The following is a 22,710-nucleotide window of genomic DNA, read 5'->3' as shown; positions in this document are numbered from 1 at the left end:
GCAGGCCCCGGGACGAGCAAACCACGACTTCTGATACCCAAGCGGCAGCACCCCACGGCATCCACCAGTCGACGTCTGGAATATGGGACTGGTGAAAGCTTGGGGCCGCATTATCCCCAAAGATCTTTTTTAGATCAGGGCCCGCCGCGGACCCCCTGGAAAATGCGCCTCCCCCCAACATCGCCAGCACGTCGACAGAACAAAACACAAAGAAAACAGAAAAGACAAAATCGCCAATAACCATGGAGGTAGGTGGATCTGGTTCCTACCAGCATATAGAGAATAAGGGTGCTTTACTAACAGGGGGGAGGTTACACTTGTTTAAGAAAGCATGGGGAATGATCACCAGTGATAAGTATATACTCAACAGCATTGGAGGATATAAAATTCAGTTTATATCAGAAACAACACCGCCAGTTCAACATTGGCCCGAAAGGGTATTTTCTCCCTCCAAAAAAGAGCAACGGGAGGGACAAGCTGAACTGGTGAGGCTCATAAACAAGGGGGTCATAGAAAAGACCAAACATGAACCCTTGGAATTTGTATCCAATATATTTACCAAAACCAAAAAAGATGGTGGATGCCGCATCATCATTGACTTAACATCCCTAAACAAGTTTGTTAAGTATATACATTTCAAAATGGAAACATTTGTGACTGCTAGACAATTGATTTCCAAAGGATACTATATGGCAAGCATTGACCTCAAGGATGCTTACTATCTGGTACCCATACATAAGGATTATAGCAGATACCTAAAATGTATCTGGATGGGGCAGCTGTGGCAGTACAAAGCTTTGCCTAATGGGCTCACGTCAGCCCCAAGATTATTCACAAAAATATTAAAGCCAGCCATGGCAATATTAAGGAAACAAAAACATATAGTCATGGCATATTTGGCTGACATCCTCATAGTAGGAAAAACTATGGAATTAGCTGTGGCAGTAGTATCAGCTACAAAACAGCTCCTTGAAACTCTGGGATTCGTCCTACATCCAGATAAATCCAAGTTAAATCCATCCTCTATCATGGACTACCTGGGGTTCACAATTAACTCAGTCCAAATGACTATTACCCTGCCAAGGGAAAAGATGATTGCATTAGCACAATCATGCAATAATTTAATAGTCAACAAACGACCAACTATGTGACAAGTAGCAACAGTAATTGGTAAAATGGTAGCAGCATTTCCGGCTATACAATTTGGACCTTTGCATTATCAAAATTTACAAAGAGCAAAGGTGCAGGCACTAAAACAACATAAAGGTCACTATGATCGGGTCATGATGTTACCCACTGAAGCAATATCAGAGCTACAGTGGTGGACACAAAATATTTGGCATAGTTGTAGTCCTATTATCATTACTAATCCTACTTTAGTTCTTCAAACAGATGCCAGTGCTCAAGGCTGGGGAGCAACTAACTCCATATCCAGCACAGGTGGTAGATGGACTAACTCAGAATCATCATTACTATCTACACTGGGCATTAACTATTTAGAAATGTTGGGTGCCTTTTATGGTTTAAAAGCATATGCATCAAATATGCAGCACTTGCATGTTCGATTACAAATAGATAATACTACGGTGGTGGCTTATATTAACCATATGGGCGGCATAAAATCTTTATCGTGCGACAAATTGGTCAATATGATTTGGCAATGGTGTGTCGAAAGACATATTTGGCTTTCAGCTACCTATCTACCAGGTAAGCTAAACACAGTGGCAGACACCAGGTCACGCAAATTCAATGACAACATCGAATGGATGTTAAATCCTAAAGCATTTGCTAAAATTGTCAAGCAATATGGAACGCCAGATATCGATTTATTTGCATCAAGACTAAATCACCAATTAACTATGTATGTCGCTTGGGAACCAGATCCAGAGGCAGCAGCGGTAGATGCCTTCACGCTGGATTGGGGAAAGTTCTTTTTCTATGCCTTTCCTCCCTTCTGCCTCATCAGTCGGGTACTTCGCAAAATCCAGATGGACTCGGCTTCTGGTATTTTGGTGGTACCCGACTGGCCTACACAGCCATGGTTCCCAGTACTACATGACATGGTGGTGGAATCACCAATGGTGTTTCCCAGTCATCCAGGACTATTGATTCACCCAGTGTCAGGCACAAGCCACCCATGCCATCAAGACATCAAACTCCTGGGTTGCAGATTCTGAACAGACCCTACCTGGACCTGGGATTATCGGAACAAACCATCACCACCATGTCAGCATCCCTGCGAACATCTACCAAGAGGCAGTACTTAACCAGCATCAAGAAATGGGAGAAGTACTGCCTAGAAACAGGGACTTCATATGAAACAGCCACAGTAGCCAACGTACTGGAGTTCCTGGCCTACCTACACCATCATGAAGGGATCAGCTACAGTGCCATCAACACAGCATGTAGTGCCCTCTCCGCTTACCTCAGACCAGCAGGACATCAGCCAATGGGGTCACATCCACTGGTGGTTAAACTGATGAGGGGCATTTATAACATCAAGCTCCCAAGCCCAGGTATACTCATATTTGGGACATCAGTGTCGTATTGACATACCTCTGGGAATGGCCACCAGCTAGATCCCTCAGCCTCGAGCAATCAACACTGAAGACGCTCATGCTGATGGCACTGGTATCTGCTCAGATGGTCCAGTCGCTACACAAATTGAGACTGGACAACATGAAAACAACACCAGACCAGATAACATTCATTCTACAAGGTCTGGTAAAACAAAGCAGGCCAGGAACATCCAATTCACTAGTGGTATTCCGGGCCTACCCACCAGAGCCACGGTTGTGTGTGATGACCCACCTACTACAGTATATCGACACAACCCATAACATCCGAGGGAGTGAACAAGCCTTATGGGTCAGCCACAAAAAACCTCATGGCCGGGTAACAAACCAGACCATCTCAAGATGGCTAAAACAGGTATTAGAAGCTGCTGGGATAGATATTAACACGTTTAAATCTCATTCCACCAGGGCAGCCTCCACATCAACGGCAGCTAGGATGGATGTGCCTATTGACCACATCCAGAAAACAGCAGGATGGTCGAGGGAATCCACATTCCGAACATTCTATAATAAGCCATTGATGAAGCCTGATTTGTTTGCAGCAAAAATATTAGAAGCTGCAAATATTTAATTTAAGCCCGGGGGAGCAATTTTGTTTTTTGTTATTGTTAATAAATACCTTTTGTTTTTCTTGAAAAACAGATTCATTGGTTAATTACGATAACACTTCCTTCCTCAAGAGCTTTCGGCAGTGAGTGAGTAAAACTGTTACACGGTTTGAAATCACAGAGCTTTGAAATCTTCACGTAGTCACTCACGTGACTCCGAAGTAAAATAGTAAGATTAAACGAGAACTTACCAGTTTGAAGTTTGATCTGTATTTTATGAGGAGTTACGATGAGGGATTACGTGCCCTCCGCTCCCACCCTCATTATATGGATCAAACTGATAAATTGATGTCTCTTTTTCTTTACTATGTTACTTCAAATACTTGTGTCTATCTGTGATTCCACACCGCTGCTTGGAAGTATGCCGCGCCTGCGCACTGAGCGGGTTCTTCACGTAATCCCTCATCGTAACTCCTCATAAAATACAGATCAAACTTCAAACTGGTAAGTTCTCGTTTAATCTTACTATTAATTTGACAGAGACTCAGATTCAGATTCAGATTCAGAAAACTTTATTGTCTGTCGTAACAGAAAATCTTCTTTGACGTGGCTCAACATACAGACAGCACAATGTACTGATAAGCAGTCATACAACATGGATTTCTGTGAGCACACACAGTGTGTATCGATCTTAAAAGCAAATATAAAGATTAAAAACTGTAAAAATAGACAAGATAAAAGTTGTGGATACGTGTAAATTGACAATGCGTCAGGGTTAATTTGCCCATTGTTCATTTTTTATTTAAGCTGTTTATGGCAATGGGTATGAATGAGTTTTTGTGGATGTTTTTCTTGGACAGGGGGACTTTATATCGGTGGCCTGATGGCAGAAGTTGGAAAGACTTGTGCTGGGGGTGGGTGGGATCCTGTGTAATGAGATTGGCTTTCCTTTTAACTGCCTGGGTGTGGAGTACTGATAATTGATTTTGAGTTTTGCCAGTTATTTTGCTTGCCTGATTGATGATCCGGGAAAGCTTTGATTTGTCTTTGACAGAGGTGAGGGTGAACCAGGATGTGATGTTAAAGGTGAGTACAGATTATATAAGTGATTTTACTTCGGAGTCACGTGAGTGACTACATGAAGAGCCCGCCAGTACGCTTGCGTGTCATTATCGCTACACGCATTGCAACGAGTCATTGGGGGAGGAAGGACGTTCCTCCCAAACGGCAGGTTTTTGAAAACCTGCAACAGTAGGTAAGAGAACTTTGTTTCTTTTTTACTTACCTTTGTTTACAGGAAGGCTGTGGAAAGCTGGCAGGGGAGAGCTGCTATATAGGAGCAGGCAGCCAGCAACGGCCGGTGGCACGACGGTCTCCCTTGGCGGGAGCCGGTGCGACTTCAGCTCCAGTAAAGGTACGGGTCGCCGACAACCGGTGGAGCACTCAGGAGCCGTCAATCTGACGACTCGGAAAACAGCCCAAGGACCTACATGGGTAAGGAGCGCTACGTGGGTCCGTGGGGCTGAGAAGCTAAAAATAGCAGCGAGCGGTCGGTGCCCGTGAGCACCGGGTACGCGTTGGAGCTGCTGGGCCTGCGTCGCGAGCGGCCAGTTCCCCGAGAGGACTGCACCGCGTTGGAGCACCGCAGGCCCAAGTGAGGGGGGAGCGGCACAGTGCAGAGCACTGCACCGCGTCAAAACCAACATACCTGCGGTTGCGAGCGGCCAGTTCCCCGAGAGGACTGAACCGTGTTGGAGCACCGCAGGCTAACGGTAGTACGGGCGGCTCAGTGCCGTGAGCACTGCACCACGCTTTGGAGCACCGCAGGCCAACGGCACTACAGGGAACTCAGTGCCCATGAGCACTGCGACGCGTTGACACTGGGGGACCTGCACCTGCGAGAACATACTGCGTTTGCAGCGATGCAGGTCCAAAAAAGAAGAGCAAATCCTCAAGTGGGTAAGTCCCATAGCAGCACCTTATACAGGGCTGTATCTCACTTCTACTATTATAGGGAAGTGCTGGAGGAAAAGACAGGGAGAAGGAGCAGCACCTTTTCTTAGGGCTATAATCATGCTTCTCTCCCTCCAGTAGACTCTTTTGTCAGAAGAGTGCTGGGGTCTAGTCTAGGGCAAACCTAGAGCTGTAATAATGAGGTAATGCTTTTTCTAAGTCACAAAGTACATAGAGTGCATTATTGGTCTTTCCTGATAGAAATGTTGTGACTGAAGGATTTAGCAGTCCAAAAAATTTACTGACAAATTCCATTCCCATCTGGGAAGTCACATGGGATGTCTGTCTATGTTTCAGGGGAACAACAGTACAGCTGTGAGTAAAGCTAACTGGGAAAGATCTACAAACCAGGTTAGAAACCAGCATAGACCATATATTTTCTATCTACTGCAGGGGCAAACATTAGCTGACACCATAGCGGTCACTTGCCACTGGGGATTGTAAATCCATGAATGTACTAAATTAATCAATTTATGCAGCTGGTTACATCCAACCAGGATTGACACGGGCCTGTGTAAACACGAAACCTAGCAATATCTTTTTATTTGGAGGGGACCGATCTAAAAGGTCAAGGAGTTGGACAATGAAGCCAAATTGGAGCTCATCTAAACGTCCAAACATCATCCTCAAAGATATCGCCCCTATATCTGAAGATGTGTACACCCACAACACACGGCCTCGGGGATCCAGCTGAAAACAGTAAAACCAGAAGTAAACAAGGAGGTTGGTGCGAGAAGACATCGAATAAATAATTTTTTGACACTCGTATCTTAAACAGTATCCGGGGATACACAATAAAATTTTACAACACATAATCTTCTAGTCCAGCTGATACATCGAGAGAGGAATTTGAAGGAGAACACCAAATGGATATTGGGCTATAGTATTTGCTGATGTTTCTACACGATATGGAACACCAGATGCCAATCTACTCGTATCCAGACATAATCACCAATTACCAAATATGTCATATGGGATACAGACACTGGACATCAGCAACGGATGGGTTTTAGCTGCATTGTAAGGGAAGAATTATTATCTACGTATTCCCTTCCTAACAAATAGGATATGGCGCTTGACGCATCAAACATAGATCAGATCTCGGCTTTTGACCAAGATCAAGCATAATATCTGGGTTTTTATCAGTTTAAATATCTGATATGTCCCTTATCTAGGGACCATATATTAATAAATAAATAAATAAATAAATAAAATGATACGATATATTCGTTAAGAACGGAAACCTTTTCTATTGTTAAGTATATTTGTTTTAAGAACGAAAATGGCAAGCATTGATTCAAAGGATGCTTACTATTTTCAGTACCCATAACAGGTGACCACGGACATTATTTTATCTAATTGGATGGCTCAGATCTAGCAGTATAGAGCACTACCTAATGTGTTTACATTAGCACCTAGGTTATTTACAAAATATAACAACCAGCCATACAATGATAATGGCTTCGTTGGATGACATACTAATTGTGCGGGAACTTAGGACGGGCTGAACAAACGGTAACAGCCACTTAACAATTATTGGAAACTAGGATTCATTATCCATCCAATTAAATCAAAATTAAAGCCTTCAAATTAAAGGGATTATTTGGGGTTCACCAATAACTCAGTTCCTCATGTCAGTAACTTTGCCAACAGAGGTTACAACCTTAATAAAGGCATACAGTAAAATCATTGACATCAGGATAAACCATCCATCAGACTGGTAGCAAGAATTTTGGCAACAGGTGGTACTGGGAATATGGGTTCCAGCCACATAATTCAGACCCTTACATTATAAAGATTTACAGAGGGCCAAAATATGAGCTCTTAAAATTAATGGTGATCATTTCGATAGAATGATGAAGCCATACAGAAGCCATATTGGAACTAAATGGTGGAAAGATAACATTGGGCATTGCTCCAATCCTATCATTGTCAGCAACCAGTCTATGGTCCTACATATGCATGCTATGCACTAGGATGATGTGTTACCAATTCCATCTCCAGCTGTGGAGGAAGATGGAATACACAGGAAGCATCATTATTACTAACACTGGGCATAACTACCTGGAAATGTTGGGTGTTTTTTCATGGCCTAAAGTCATGTTGCTCTGGAATATGTTAAACAGGTTATTAGATTATAAATTAACAATACTACTGTGGTAGCACATATCAACTGTGGTAGCACATGGGTGAAAGGGAATCTACATCATGTAACAATCTGGCCAACACAATTTGGCAACCTCATCAGTAGGGGTGTTTTTAATAGTACCCCACTGACCTACCCAACCATGATTCTCGGCGGTACTGGGAATGAGATTAGAACCATGCAGCACCATCCTAAACAGACGATGAAGTATGGGGAAAACCACCCGTGCCATGAACATATAAATCGCTTAAATCGTAGTCTGAAAGCGCCGCTATTACATCTGGGACTGACGGCCAGAGCAATGGACATGATCACAGCGGGCCACAGACAATCAACCTAAAGACAGTGTCTAATATACATAAACTAATGGGAGATGTGTTGCAACCATAATACATCATCCAGCCTGTTTGGCAGCTTTGTTAACCTACAGGGGCTTAGTATTAGTGACATCAACTGTGCCAGAAGTGGTCCATCTACTTACCTATGGCAAGAGAACGGAACAACAGCTTATAGAGGACAATTTTATGGGAATTCCCCAAAGACCGAGTATTCCCAAATATGGGACATCAGCATCGTCTTAACGTTGTTAAAGAACTGGGCTCCAGCCACAGCGCTGTCATTACAGGTTTTGACATTTTTCAAAACTATCATGCTGATGGCTTAGGTCACGGCACTAAAGACTCAGTCCCTACCAAATTAAGGCTGGATAACTAGACCAGTTCACCTGGCAACTTACACTTTTAAATTCAGGAATTAGGGAACTAAACAGACAGGGGTCAGCGGGCCTTAAAATAACATTTTTAGAGCCTACCCTACAGATGATTGACTGTTGTGAGACAACTACAAATATACATGGAACAAACCAAGACCATCAGTGGCACAGAAGAGGAACTTTTCATCAACTACAGACAGCCTCATTAAAGAAGAACAGGCCAGGTCAGCTAAATGGCTAACATAGTATTGACCAAAGTTGGTGTAAACACTAACTGGGTTAAAATCTCACTCCACCAGGCTGCAGCAACGTCGGCAGCATTTAAATTGGAGGTTTCCTATGGATAAAATCCTCAGGACTGCAGGATGGCCATCGGAAAGAACATTCTAAGGATTACAACAAACCAGTAATGGAAACTGGAATTTTTTCAGAAACATTGTTAAGTTTCTATACCATAATTTACCCCAAAAAACAGGGGCTATCAATTATTATTAACTTTATGGATATTTATATATATCATATTGATGTGTAATATGTTATCACTATTCTCCCCAAAACCAAGGCAGACGTAATGATGGACTCGTTCCACGGCTTGAATCACAGAGCTTTGAAATCTTCATGTAGTCACTCACGTGACTCCGAAGTAAAATAGTAAGATTAAACGAGAACTTGCCAGTTCGAAGCTTGATCTGTATTTTATGAGGAGTAACATTGAAGGAATACATGCCCTCCGCTCCCACCCTTGACCATAAACACGACTGGTATCTTTTCTCTAATCTTACTATGCTTAAGTCATTACAGGTATCTGTCATTCACTCCATTGAAGAATGACACGCAAGCGTACTGCTGGGCTCTTCATGTATTCCCTCAACATTACTCCTCATAAAATACAGATCAAACTTCGAACTGGTAAGTTCTCGATTAATCTTACTATTTAGAGACACAATTGATGACTCAGTAAAACTTATAAAACCAACACATTTAAGTTTATTTTCTTTGGAAGAAAGGAAGTGTTGTAACTCTGTAACCTTGTGAACAATAAATGTTGCTGTCAGCCTGTTTTGTTTCTTTCTTCAAGATTGGATCATTTGATTAACCACTTGTAGGCTGAAACAACATTGAAAGAAATGTTGATGCAATATGAGAGAACACAGCTTGTTTTAAGCTTTTCTGTTGCTTTTTTAGTTTAGTTTAGTTTAGAGATATAGTGTGGAAACAGGCCCTTTGGCCCACCGAGCAGCGATCCCTGCACATTAACAAGGGACAATTTACGCATCTTTCCAACTTTCCTTGCCCCTTTTCCCCACCCCCCCCCCCCTCCCCCCGGATATTTTGCCGAGAATCACCAGTGTTGGAGCTCCGTCCAGCGTGGCCTGTTGTTTTCGGAAGCCGTGGTCTCCAGTAAGAAGCAGCCGATTCAGAAACTCCAAGCCGCAGGTTGTGTTCCGACACCTGAGTTTCAATCATTCCGGCGAGAGGGCCTGTACATCGGAGGGTTCTCAGCTCCGACTATGGGTGAACAAAGAGGAAGATAACTGAACTTTATTGCCTTCCATCACAGTGAGAAATGTTGATTCCACTGTGGTGGATGTTTATGTTAAATTCAATCGTGTATTGTGTTCTTTTTATTTGTATGGCTGTATCGTAACTCAAATTCCGCTGTACCAATTTGTGCATGTGACAATAAATGTCAACTTGAACTTGAACAGAAAGAGTGAGAGGACATTCCCCTGTGTTGCTCACAACCATGTCTGAGACACAGTTCCATAGCCTGACATACTGTGGTTGCGAATGCAGGTCATTGGTGATCCAGGACACCAACAGAGCATCTACCGCATCTTTGTTAGTTTACTCCCCAGCAGTGCAAGCCGGATGGTGTTAAAAGCACTGAAGGTGACCATTTGGTGAAGCTTTTATTTTACTGATCTAAGTCATTCGGACGTGCAATATGATTATATGCCACGAATACACATTGTTCATATTTTGAGATTATAATTATCCCCCCTGTATTCTTTATAATATTTTTTCTACATCCTAAATTGCACTTTATGATTAGCCATCCAGCTGTATAATAACGGAGAAATGTTCAGATTTGATAATATACCCATGAATGATTTTAAAGTAATATTTAGTTAAATCCTTTCATCTTCCAGTATCTGAGGCCAAATCTGAGGAAGGACATTATTGCCATAGAGGGAGTGCAGAGAAGGTTCACCAGACTGATTCCTGGGATGTCAGGTATTCATATAATAATAATAATAATAATAATAATTTTATTTATAGAACACTTTAAAAACAAACATAGCTGCAACAAAGTGCTGTACATCACTAATCATTGACAAAAACGTTAATACACACCAAGAATAACAATCAAAAGAAATAGTAGGAAAAGACATGTAAAATAAAGAAACATCAAAAACACCAAAAACAGAAGCAAAGTCTCAGGCATGGTCAAAAGCCAGGGAGCACAAATGTGTTTTAACACTGGATTTGAAGATGGACAGTGAGGTGGCCTGTCTGATGTGCAATGGCAGGGTGTTCCAGAGTGCCGGAGCAGCAACAGAGAAGGCCCTATCCCCTCTGAGCCTCCGACTAGACCTATGAAGAAAGACTGGATAGACTTGGCTTGTACTCGCTAGAATTAAGAAGATTGAGAGGGTTTCTTATAGAAACTTACAAAATTCTTAAGGGGTTGGACAGGCTAGATGCAGGAAGATTGTTCCCGATGTTGGGGGAAGTCCAGGACAAGGGGTCACAGCTTAAGAATAGAGGGGAAATCCTTTAGGACCGAGATGAGAAAAACACTTTTCACACAGAGAGTGGTGAATCTCTGGAACTCTCTGCCACAGAAGGTAGTTGAGGCTAGTTCATTGGCTATATTTAAGAGGGAGTTAGATGTGGACCTTGTGGCTAAAGGGATCAGGGGGTATGGAGAGAAGGAAGTTACGGGATACTGAGTTGGATTATCAGCCATGATCATATTGAATGGCGGTGCAGGCTCGAAGGGCCGAATGGCCTACTCCTGCACCTATTTTCTATGTTTCTATGTATCTCCAAACAGCATTAATTAAGAATGTCCGTGACCATGTGCCAAATGTTGAGGAATGACATCTCAACCTGAAATTCAGATGCATTTTCAAGATTTCAGAGACTGTAATTCAATATGTGATACAACTGGAGACATGCTTTATTTTAATAGAAGGTTTAAGCAGTGTAATTACTATTTTTTTGTCTCACTCTTCATAGTTGTATTACCAAGTTGAATGCACGTGAAGTTTTTTATAGTAATTTAATGAACAACAGAGGTGTTAACTAGAATAACTTATCCTGAATTATATTGCAAATATAACATGCCCTCATTGCTATACATCCTTTGGGATTCTCTCCAAGTTTACATTTTTTCACAATTTTGAAATAACTGCAGTCCATGAATGCAATAGGGGAAAATGCATTTTAAGTGGTATTGGATTCCAGTCTTTATCGTGGAAATAGCACATTATAAAACTTATGTTTATCGCATTCCATGTGTGATGGTCACATATCCTAATGTGCAATGAATATGAACAATACCATCAATTGTTGTGTGACGTTGATTTGCGGGCGCTGTGCAAAAATTGTGCAAAGAAATAGGGTGGACCTACCTCAGAAAACAATGAAGTGATGAGATGTATTGAAAAAAATATACTTCCCAATATCACTTGGTCAACTTTGTTTAAAAAAAATATACATATCCCTTTGTAACTTAATTGTAATGTATGGTAGACAAAAATGCTGGAGAAACTTGGGTGAGGCAGCATCAATGGAACAAAGGAATAGGTGATAATAGACAATAGACAATAGGTGCAGGAGTAGGCCATTTGGCCCTTTGAGCCAGCACCGCCATTCAATGTGATCATGGCTGATCATCCCCAATCAGTACCCCATTCATGCCTTCTCCCCATATCCACTGACTCCACTATTTTTAAGAGCCCTATCTAGCTCTCTCTTGAAAGCATCCAGAGAACCTGCCTCCACTGCCCTCTGAGGCAGAGAATGCCACAGACTCACCTCTCTCTGTGAGAAAAAGTGTTTCCTCATCTCTGTTCTAAATAGCTTACTCCTTATTCTTAAACTGTGGCTCCTGGTTCTAGACTCCCCCAACATCAGGAACATGTTTCCTGCGTCTGGCGTGTCCAAGCCCTTAACAATCTTATATGTTTCAATGAGATACCCTCTCATCCTACTAAACTACAGAGTGTACAGGCCCAGCTGCTCCATTCTCTCAGCATATGACAGTCCCGCCATCCCGGGAATTAACCTTGTAAACCTACGCTGCACTCCCTCAATAGCAAGAATGTCATTACTCAAATTAGGAATTTGACATTTCGGGTCAAGTCCCTTTTTCAGACTTTAATGTATGATTTGTTAAATTGTTAGTCATAGTATTGAACATGGTAGACCAGTTGCATATCAGGTAGCAGGCACGCAGAAAATGTGTGTCTGTGTCTTTCTGTCCCTCTCTTTCAGTAAAGCAATTTGTTAGTTTAACCTACTGGTTATCCTCTCGTGTTGAGATACAAAGCATGAGAAGTTCTGGTGGAGAGCACTGCATCTGAGTATCAAATAATAGGCAAGATTCCTCCCAATTTGGATAAGATGTGAACATTGACTGAATGAGCTTTGTGATGTATGCAAGACAATACACAGCCGAAGAAAACAAGACCCTCCGGCTATTAGATTTGCAGACAAAAAACCTGTTGAAAGATTTGAGAAAGAAACAAAAACATAATTCTGCTGGCTAAAATGTCCATGCAAGATAAACCATAATGTACAGAGATAAAGGTGCTACTATCTTTCTTCGTCCATAATGGCATTGTAAATAAAACTGTACAATAGACTAAATGCATTACAACCACAAGGCAAACTGCCTGGAAATAAATCCATTAACTGTTTCTTTTATCAAGCACTGGAGCCAGAAGAATCCTTTGATACTTTATTCACGAGGAAAAACTGTTAGTAGCTCACTGCAGAATTGCAGATTTGAATGAGTTGGAGTCACAGAGTCAGAGAGCTACAACACATGGAAACAAGCCTTTCAGCCCACTTTGTTTGTGCCGACAATTCTGGGCTTGCCTCATTTGTCCGCATTTGATTTAGTTAAAAGCGATCAGATTGCTTGCAGTGTTTAGGGGTCTATCCTTGGGGAAGAGCTACTGAGAAAGGTTTAATCGTAGAAAAGCACCCACGGACAGGTAAAAATGTGGAAGCACCCAGAGCCAGGCTACAAATGTTAGTGAATCCAACAAAGTGCTTAGTTAAATAAAATAACTTAAAGCCAGCTGGAAATGTTGGTTGGCAGACCATCAGAAGCAAATACATGTAGTGAGGAAATGAGATGAAAAACAGAAAAATATGAAAGTAAATCAAGAAGCAAATAATGTGAAGGGCAACATTACCAGATGGAGGATAAAAATACTTCTCATATGGGAAAAAAAGTGTGCCCAGGGGGGATTGTAAAATTATTTCTATGAACAGAGTACAATGAAGACATAGAGGGAAGGAGCCTTGCAGGGATAGATGATGGTCAAAGAACCAGTAACAGTTAAACAAAATATACTAGGTGCCAAATTAGATCAATTCTGCCAAGAACTAGAGTGTTGGAAACACTCAGGAGTTCAGATAGCATCTGTGGAAAGGCAGACATTTTACATTTCAGATTAAAAGCCCTTCATCAGACCTGAAGCATCAACTCAGTTTTTATTTCAGATTCCCAGCATCTATAATCTTTTGATTTTAAATCCTGTAAAGGTATTACTTGAAGGGCAACCAATGGTATTTGAACTTGACTCAGTAGCAATGTGTAATACCTTCTTAAAACATCAGTCTGTCTAAAAACAACACAATAATCACTGATATGGCTTCAGCTGCAAACGAATTCAACAAATTATTTGTTGGTGTCGGTCCTGATTTGGCCGGAAAAATTGCAAAGACTGGTAGCAGCGATGGTGTAGAAAGTAAAGAGATAAATGTAAAGGATACAATATTTATAAGAGGGACTGAAGAAAAAGAAATTATTGACACTGTAAAAAAACTCAAAGAGTAAGACATCCACAGACTGTCATGATATTGACATGTTTACAGTTAAAAAACATTATAGAATGCATAGCAAGACCTCTGACTCACATTTGTAATCAGTCCCTTGAAACCGGTGTATTTCCCAACAAAATGTAAACAGCTAAAGTCATACCAATATATAAAACTGGAGACAAACATGTACTTTCAAATTACAGACCCATTTCACTGCTTCCACAGTTCTCCAAAATACTGGAAAAAATATTTTACACAAGACTGGATGAATTTATCACTAAACATAACATACTGTACGAACAACAATATGGTTGTAGAGCTAACAGAACAACTTCATTTGCAATTATTGAATTTATAGAAAAAATTACTAAGGCAATAGAAAATAAAGAGTATGCAGTAGGGATTTGTTTGGACTTAAAAAAAGCATTTGACACCGTAGACCACGAGTTATTAATAAAGAAAATACAAAACCATAAATCACAATTACTGCAGGTTACGTGTGGGATGCCCCAGGGCTCAGTGTTAGGGCCATTATTATTCATTTTGTATATCAATAATATATGTGAAGTGTCAAAAACTCTTGAAACTATTCTCTTCACTGATGATACTAACTTACTCTGCTGTGGAGGCAACTTGGAACAGCTCCTGGGTAGTATGGAAAAGGAATTGAGCAGGATGAAGATATGGTTTGACAAAAATAAACTCACATTGAATTTAAGTAAAACAAAATTCATAATAGTTGGAAATCGATCAACCAACACAGAGAAAAAGCTCATGATAAATGGCACAGAAATAGAAAGAGTATCTGAAATAAAAGTTCTTGGAGTATTAATTGACAACAAATTAACTTGGAAACCTCACATAAATTATATTAAAGCCAAAATATCCAAATCAATTGCAATACTGAATAAAGCCAGAGACCTACTAAATCAAGCCTCCCTGTATATGTTGTACTGCTCCCTCATACTCCCATACATGATCTACTGTGTGGAGGTATGGGGGAACACATACAAAACAAATACACATCCAATCTTCATCCGCAAAAAAAGAGCAATACAAATTATACATAAAACCACCTGCAGACAATCAACAAAACCATTATTTATCAGACTAAAACATTAAAATTTCAAGATCTGACAGATAATAAAACTATCCAAATTATGTTCAAAGCAGCTAATCAGCAATTGCCTTGTAATATCCAGGGGTTGTTCCAATGGAGAGAAAGCAAACACAATCCGAGAGGAACCTATATATTCGAAAAACCGGCAATAAGAACTAATGCAAAACTCCATTGTGTTACAGCAAAGGGTGTTAGTCTCTGGAATAACTGCCATGATGAGCTGAAAAAAATGAAAGACTCTATTCAAACTAAAAACACTCTTCAGAAACAAAAGATTGAATGGTTATGAGCTGGACCAGTGATTTTCTTTTCTGTTTGGTTATTTCTTGTTTGTGGACTGTTCAACAGATTTTGGGTCCATTTGTTCCCATTATTTTGTTTTTCCATGAAAATGTATAGAAAATAAGAGGGGGTAGGACCAGAAAAGTTTTCGAACTTCTTCTTACCCCTTTTGAACATGAACGATATTATTTGTATTATTTGAGTTACTTATTTGTTTGTTTTCCTTTGTGTTTTATTTAAATTTTTTATTGCTTACAAGTTTATTTGTGTTTGTATTTTTTAACATGTTCAATAAATTAATAAAGTAAAGTAAAAGTAAGTCTCTATGCTGAGGACTTTAAATCTATGCATCATGTTCAAGACTGCATTCAAATTGTCTGGGTGATCTTTTCAGATGATGATCAACTTAACAAATAAAGAATTGTGCGCTGTGGATTTCAGCAAAGCTGAACAGAATGATGACATTCCTATTCTTGGAAGTAATGCAGTAAATGGGATTGATAAAGGGAAATTATGAAAGGATCCTGCAAAAGATAGTGAAAAGAAGATAGACACAAAATGGGCACCACCCTCCAGTCAAAGACTGGTAAATCTGTGGAATTCATTGCCACAGACGGCTGTGGAGGCCGTCAATGGATATTTTTAAGGTGAGGATTGACAGATTCTTGATTAGCAAGATTGTCAGGGATATGGGGTGAAGGCAGGAGAATAGAGTTGCGGGGGAAAGATAGATCAGCTGATTGTCTATGGTGTAGTCAGAATACAAGAAAGAAATGCAGAGTTTTTGTGTGAGATGTTTTGTTCAATGGATGGCACAGTGGTGCAATAGTAGAGTTACTGCCTTGCAGTGGCAGACACCTAGGTTTGATCCCGATTAAAGCTGTCTATATGGAGTTTGTATGTTCTCAGTGACAGCGTGGGTTTTCTCTGAGTGCTCCGGTTTCCTCCCACACTCCAAAGAGGTACAGGTCTGTGGATTCATTGGTTTCTGTAAAATTTAAATTTTGCATACGACAGTGCTAATGTACAGAGTGAACGCTGGTTGACATGGACTCGGTGGGCCAAAGGACCTGTTTCCATACTGTATCTCTAAAGTCGGAAGTCTAAAAATAATTATTTTGTTAGTTGAACTTTTTGCTATTCATTTGGTATCTTGGTAAATGATTCTAAGACACTCATGTCATTTTAGCACACATTTTCATGAGAAATTTCAACCTGTGAAAAAGGATTAGACTAAGCACAATTGTCCAAACTCAAATAAGTACCTGTGTTTTGTCACTGATTTATTATATCACTTTTCTAAGTACAGAATGTACTGCAATGTCCAACATTGCCTCTTATGAGAATAGATTTTTTAAACTGTGGCTCTGTGAACTTATCAATATTATATCATGGTGTTTTAGATCTTTCTTATCACTGAGGTATTAATAGTGTAGATTGGTTTATGCATGAAAGCCAATCATAGTAGAATAGCATCACTAACTCCACCCTACTGTATGATTCATACTAACACCCACTTCCTACATTAGTCAGTCTTGGAAGCAGTCACGATGTACTAACAACTAACGACCTGCAGTACCTTTATAATATGGATACTGATTAAAGATGAACTTGAACTTCAGATTGTGAACTTTGGCTATTTACAAATAGTATCTGTATTAATTGTATCTGCAATATATGCAGATTTTGATTATATGAATAAAATGTCTTAAAACCATAGAACAGTACAACTCTGAATGAAATGTTTCTCTCCATCAAGTTTGTGTCAGTTTTGTGCCATTGGTTTTGATCTGTTATAATAAGATACTGCAGATACTGGTTTATACCAACGATAGACACAAAATGCTGGAGTAACTCGGGCAGCATCCCAGAAAACAAGGATAGGTGACGTTTCAGGTCAGAACGTTTCTTCAGACTGATTGTATGAGAGGGCTGGAAAGGAAGCTGGAAAAGAGAAGGGGCAGGACAGAGGATGGCTGGTAAGAGGTGAACACAGGTGAAGAGATTATTCAATAGGCAGATTGTTGGCCAGAGATGATGAGAAAGGTACGGGCCCGAGACGATAAGGCGTTGCAAATTGTAAAGCTCAGGGATAGAAAAGTGGCAAGTTGTTTATCTATTATAAATGGTAAAACTTAGGGGGGATGAATCCAATGTGAGGTCAGCCAAGTTTCAGGAGAGAGGATAGACACAAAATGCTGGAGTAACTCAGCGGGACAGGCAGCATCTCTGGAGAGAAGGAATGGGTGACGTTTCGGGTAGAGACCCTTCTTCAGACAGGAGAGAGGATCTTTTCTTTGATCTTTTTTGAGCTTCACCTCTTTTAAGCCATGATCAGATTTGTTTCCAGATGAATATTGAATATGGTTGTGCTACTTTTTTTCAGTAAGTTGTTAATCTAAAAGGTGGACCATCCAAATTTGTTGAGTTATTTTTAAGGCAGAGATAAATAGTTTTCTGCTCAACAAGGGGATGAAAGTTTATGTGTTAATGGTGAATGTAAAGATCAGGCATGATCTTGTTAAATAGTGGAGCCGGCGTGAGGATCTGACATTACACTGGCTCCAAATTGACTTATTTATATGCTATTAAGCAAATAATGCATTGGTCTTTATTCAAGTGTGTTGGAGTTATCCAGAAAACAAGCTGTGCAATAATTATTGCCAATAGATTTCTGCGGTTGCTTCACCATTTATATATTTATATAAATAAATAAGTCTTATTACTTAAATGCTATATCTTTGTTTTTCCTGTTTTCTAATCATTTATTCATTTTATAGTGTGCTACACAAGGTATATTTAATTTACATTTCCTGATTTCATTTTGTTTGATACACATACTTACATTAAATACATGCTTATTTTTTAAACTAATTGCGGGAATCTCTTGAGAAGTTCTAATTCCCAAATAGATTTTATTTTATTTGAAATCCATAAGCAATTAGCAGCTATCATTGTGCCTTTTTAACAAAAATATATTTTGCTCTTTATAACTCTGCTGGATTACAAACATTAGCCAACGGCCTTGCATCTAAACAAAACTATAGGCCATCAAACACATTCTTTTTATGAATCCCCAGCTAATTGTGTCTGAGCAATGTGTCTGGAAAGGCAATTGGTAATTGGTAAAATTCTTAAATACATTATCTTATCAGGTTGAAATATCTCACAACTCAAAATTATTTTCCATATTTTGGTCTCAATCAAATAAAGAAATCCTGGAGTTCTATAATTTTACTTTGTGATTGCTTTATGAATTAACAATTATCCACAATGTCAAACAAGCAATTCTCATGGAAAATACCACTCCCAATCCATTTTCTTAATTTTTATGGGTTCTTTTTGATTTATTAATGTAGGTCCAAATCAGCAAATTTAATTGTGAATAGCAGGAAAATTAGGATTTCAACATATGAATGGTATACAAAATCATTGAAAGATAAGACACTGGTGAGGCCGCACTTGAAGTGTCACATTTAGTTTTGATCACCCTGCTGTAGAAAAGATGCCATGAAGCTGGAATGAGTGCTAAGATTTAAAAAGATGTTGCCAGGATTCAAGGGTCTGATCTATAGGGAGAGAATGGGCAGACTAGATTTTATTCATTGATGCTCATGAGGCAGAGGGGTGATAGAGGTGTATAAAATAATGAGCGGAATAGACTGATTAAATATACTCCAGGGTAGAGGAAGCAAAAATGAGAGGGCATAAGTCCAGTGGAACATTGACAGTGGAAAGATTTAATAGGAAACGAAGGAGCAACATTTTCACACAAAGGGTGATGGGTATATGAATTAAGACATGTGGATAGGCACATGGACAGAAAGAGTTAAGATGATTTGGGCCAAATGCGGCCAGATGGGACAGGCCGAGACGTGGCATTTTGGGCAGCATGGATGAGTTGGATTGAAGAGCTTGTTTCTAAAAAATGTGTGGGCTGTAAGAATCCAGCCTCAAAAATTTAACGGTCTCGTCCATAACTCCCTGCTGTTGGGAAAAGCACTGTGTAAAAATCTTTCTTAACAGTTGCTATTGCCTGTTAGTTGGTAATCACTGAAGATTTTGTAGAAAATTAGATGTGCTTTTCATTCTGCATGACTGGTTCAAAGGGATCATTTCCAAAGCCATCAAAACTTGATATTGTTACCACGTGTTTAATTAAATATTGAATTAAAATTTGAAATAGCTAACATCTACTAAAATGCCAAAATAAATATAGCATTTGTATTTGGCTATGGAATATTCCCTGCCATGGAAAATGGCTACAGATCAGCTGGAGAAGAGTTTTTGGTTAGACTGAGCACCACAGTGAACAACTATTGCATATGGAAATATTATGCACCTGCTTTCTGATATTCGGAGCTCCACAACTTTCACTTCTGCACATCTGACCTCCTGCTTCACTGCTTGACTCATCAGTGAGTTTAAGGACAGTTCCAGATCATACTGAATTGAGGGACTTACAGTAATTTTCATCTGCTCCCTCAGCTTTACCTTACTGTGGCTGGTGTACAAGCAGAAAACTAGTAAGATTAAACGAGAATTTACCAGTTTGAAGTTTGATCTGTATTTTATGAGGAGTTACGATGAGGGATTACTTGAAGAGCCCGCTCAGCACACATGCGCGACATACTTCAAAGCAGCGGTGTGGAATCACAGACAGACACAGTTATTGAAATAAACATAGTAAAGAAAAGGAGACCCTAGTTATCAGTTTGACCCATATTATTGAGGGTGGGAGCGGAGGGCACGTAATCCCTCATCGTAACTATTCATAAATTACAGATCAAATTTCAAACTGGTAAGTTCGCGTTTAAACTTACTATTTTACTTCGGAGTCACGTGTGACTATGTGAAGATTTTAAAGCTCTGTGATTTCAAACCGTGTAACAGTTCATACTTCACTCGCTGCCGAAGTCTTTCGAGGGAGGAAGTATGTTATCGTAATCAACCATGAATCTGTTTGTAAAAACAATAATGGTGTTATTAACAACAACAAGACCAAATGCTCCCCCAGGCTTAAATTATATAATTTTTGCAGATTATTTTTCTGCAAACGATACAGGTTCTGTCAGTGGTTTGTTATAAAAGTTTGGAATGTATTCTCCCTAGACATCCCGCTGTAGCCAGGATGTGGTCCATTGGCACGTCCATCCTCTTAGTCACTGACGTGGATGCTATCCTGATGGAGTAAGATTTATACATGTTAGTATTTACTCCAGCAACTCCCAGTACCTGCTTGAGCCACTTGAGTTAGTTTGGCTCGTCACCCGACCATAACATTTCTTGTGGCTGACCCATAAGCCTTTTTCTCTCCCGCGAGAATTACTTATTGTGTCGATGTAGTTCAATAAGTGGGTCATGACACATAACCATGGTTCAGGTGGTATGCCCGGAATTCCATAACTAGACCTGATGTTCCTGGTCTGCTCTGTTTGCCCAGCCCTAATGGCAATGTAACATGGACCATATTGTCCAATCGTAGTGGATGGAGGAAACTGGACTCTTTGTGCTGAGTCAAGGCCATCAGCATGTCCCTTCAGGGTGGGCTGTTCCAGGGTGAGGGACCTGGCTGGTGACCATCCCCTAAGGTACGTCAGGTCCATACTGACATCCCAGATTTGGGTGTACCTGGGTCTGGGGAATTAACCTCTCCTAAATTTGATCACCAGCAGGAGGTACTCTATGGCCTGTGGTCCTGGTGCCCGAGTTAAGTAGGCTGACAGAGCACTTCTGGCTGTATCCTTCATTGTGGTGAAGACCTGCCAGAACTCCAGTACAGGTTTGTTGTAGTTGAATATGTAGTTCCTGTATTTGAATGGTATCTTCCCGCTTCCTAATGTTTGCCAAGTATGTTCCCTAGTGGATATGCGATGGGATGCTATCCTTGTGTTGATAGTGCTATTGACAATCCAGGCCCAGCAGAGGTCTTCCCAATTCTGCAATCCAGGCCCAGTGATGGTCTTTTCAAATCTGCAATCCAGTAGTTTAATTTTTCGTGGCATGTGCACAGTACCCGACTGATGAGGTCGTAGTACCTGATGAGGTAGGAAAAAAGGGGAAAAAACATAGATTAGATTCTCCCCTCACGCTTCCTAATTTAGTGGGAATTAATTAATTGCCCCTGCCTCAAATTTGGTTTCTTGCGACATATATCGGTACGTGGAGAATTCAATTGAATACAGTGAGATCGATATCGGGTGTTCCATATTGCTTTGTAATTCCAGAAATACTTGGGTTTAATATGTCTGTTTACAGTATTTAGCTCACCTAGTAGGTAAGTTTGCTGATGGTCGTATATATATATATATATATATATATTTTAAAATTTTTTATTAGAAGTACGGTAAATTACAATACTACGTAATACTTAAGTAAGGGATTATAATTGGCTTTAAACATATCATGGTAGTTTCTAGTAATTTCAATTCCCAAATATTTGAATTTTTCTTTGGCTATTTTAAAGGGGAATTTCCGGCGGTGTGTTGAGTCTTTGGGTTTTATCGACATAATTTCACTTTTGTTCCAGTTTATTCTATATCCTGAGAAGGATCCAAAGTCCTCAATTAAATTTAATATGTTTGGTATACTAATTTGTGGTTTTGTGATGTACAGTAGTACATCATCAGCGTATAAAGATATTATGTTATTTGAGTGTTTTGTATTATAACCATAAATATCCGGGTGTGTTCTTATTTTTTCAGCAAGGGGTTCAATTACCAAAGCAAATAACAGCGGTGATAGTGAACATCCTTGTCTATTACCCCTTGATAATTTAAATTTCGTGGATAGTATATTATTAGTTAGTATTCTAGCCGTGGGTTTGTTATATAATAATTTTATCCATGCGATGAAGTTCTCTCCCATTTGGAATTTTTGCAATACTTTAATCATATAATCTCATTCTACTTGATCAAACGCTTTTTCTGCGTCCAGTGAAATGATAGATAACTCTTGGTCATGAGATTTATGTGAATGCATTATGTCTCATGCAAGCGTCTCAGATTATTGAATGAGTGTCTCTTAGGTATAAATCATGTTTGATCCTCATTTATTAATCTACTAACATAGAAACATAGAAACATAGCAATTAGATGCAGGAGTAGGCCATTCGGCCCTGCGAGCCTGCACTGCCATTCAATATGATCATGGCTGATCATCCAACTCAGTATCCCGTACCTGCCTTCTCTCCATACCCTCTGATCCCCTTAGCCACAAGGGCCACATCTAACTCCCTCTTAAATATA

The 22,710-nt window shown here is 40.0% G+C and overlaps 1 pseudogene; it reads left to right on the top strand.

Annotated features, from left to right (window-relative positions):
- Positions 1 to 6,230: 6,230 nt before the first annotated feature.
- Positions 6,231 to 6,339, top strand: LOC129699177 (U2 spliceosomal RNA; annotated as a pseudogene).
- Positions 6,340 to 22,710: the final 16,371 nt, after the last annotated feature.

This window comes from Leucoraja erinacea, chromosome 7 (genome assembly GCF_028641065.1).
Source record: "Leucoraja erinacea ecotype New England chromosome 7, Leri_hhj_1, whole genome shotgun sequence".
Taxonomy (NCBI): domain Eukaryota; kingdom Metazoa; phylum Chordata; class Chondrichthyes; order Rajiformes; family Rajidae; genus Leucoraja; species Leucoraja erinaceus.
This window is presented reverse-complemented; position numbering and strand designations above follow the sequence as displayed.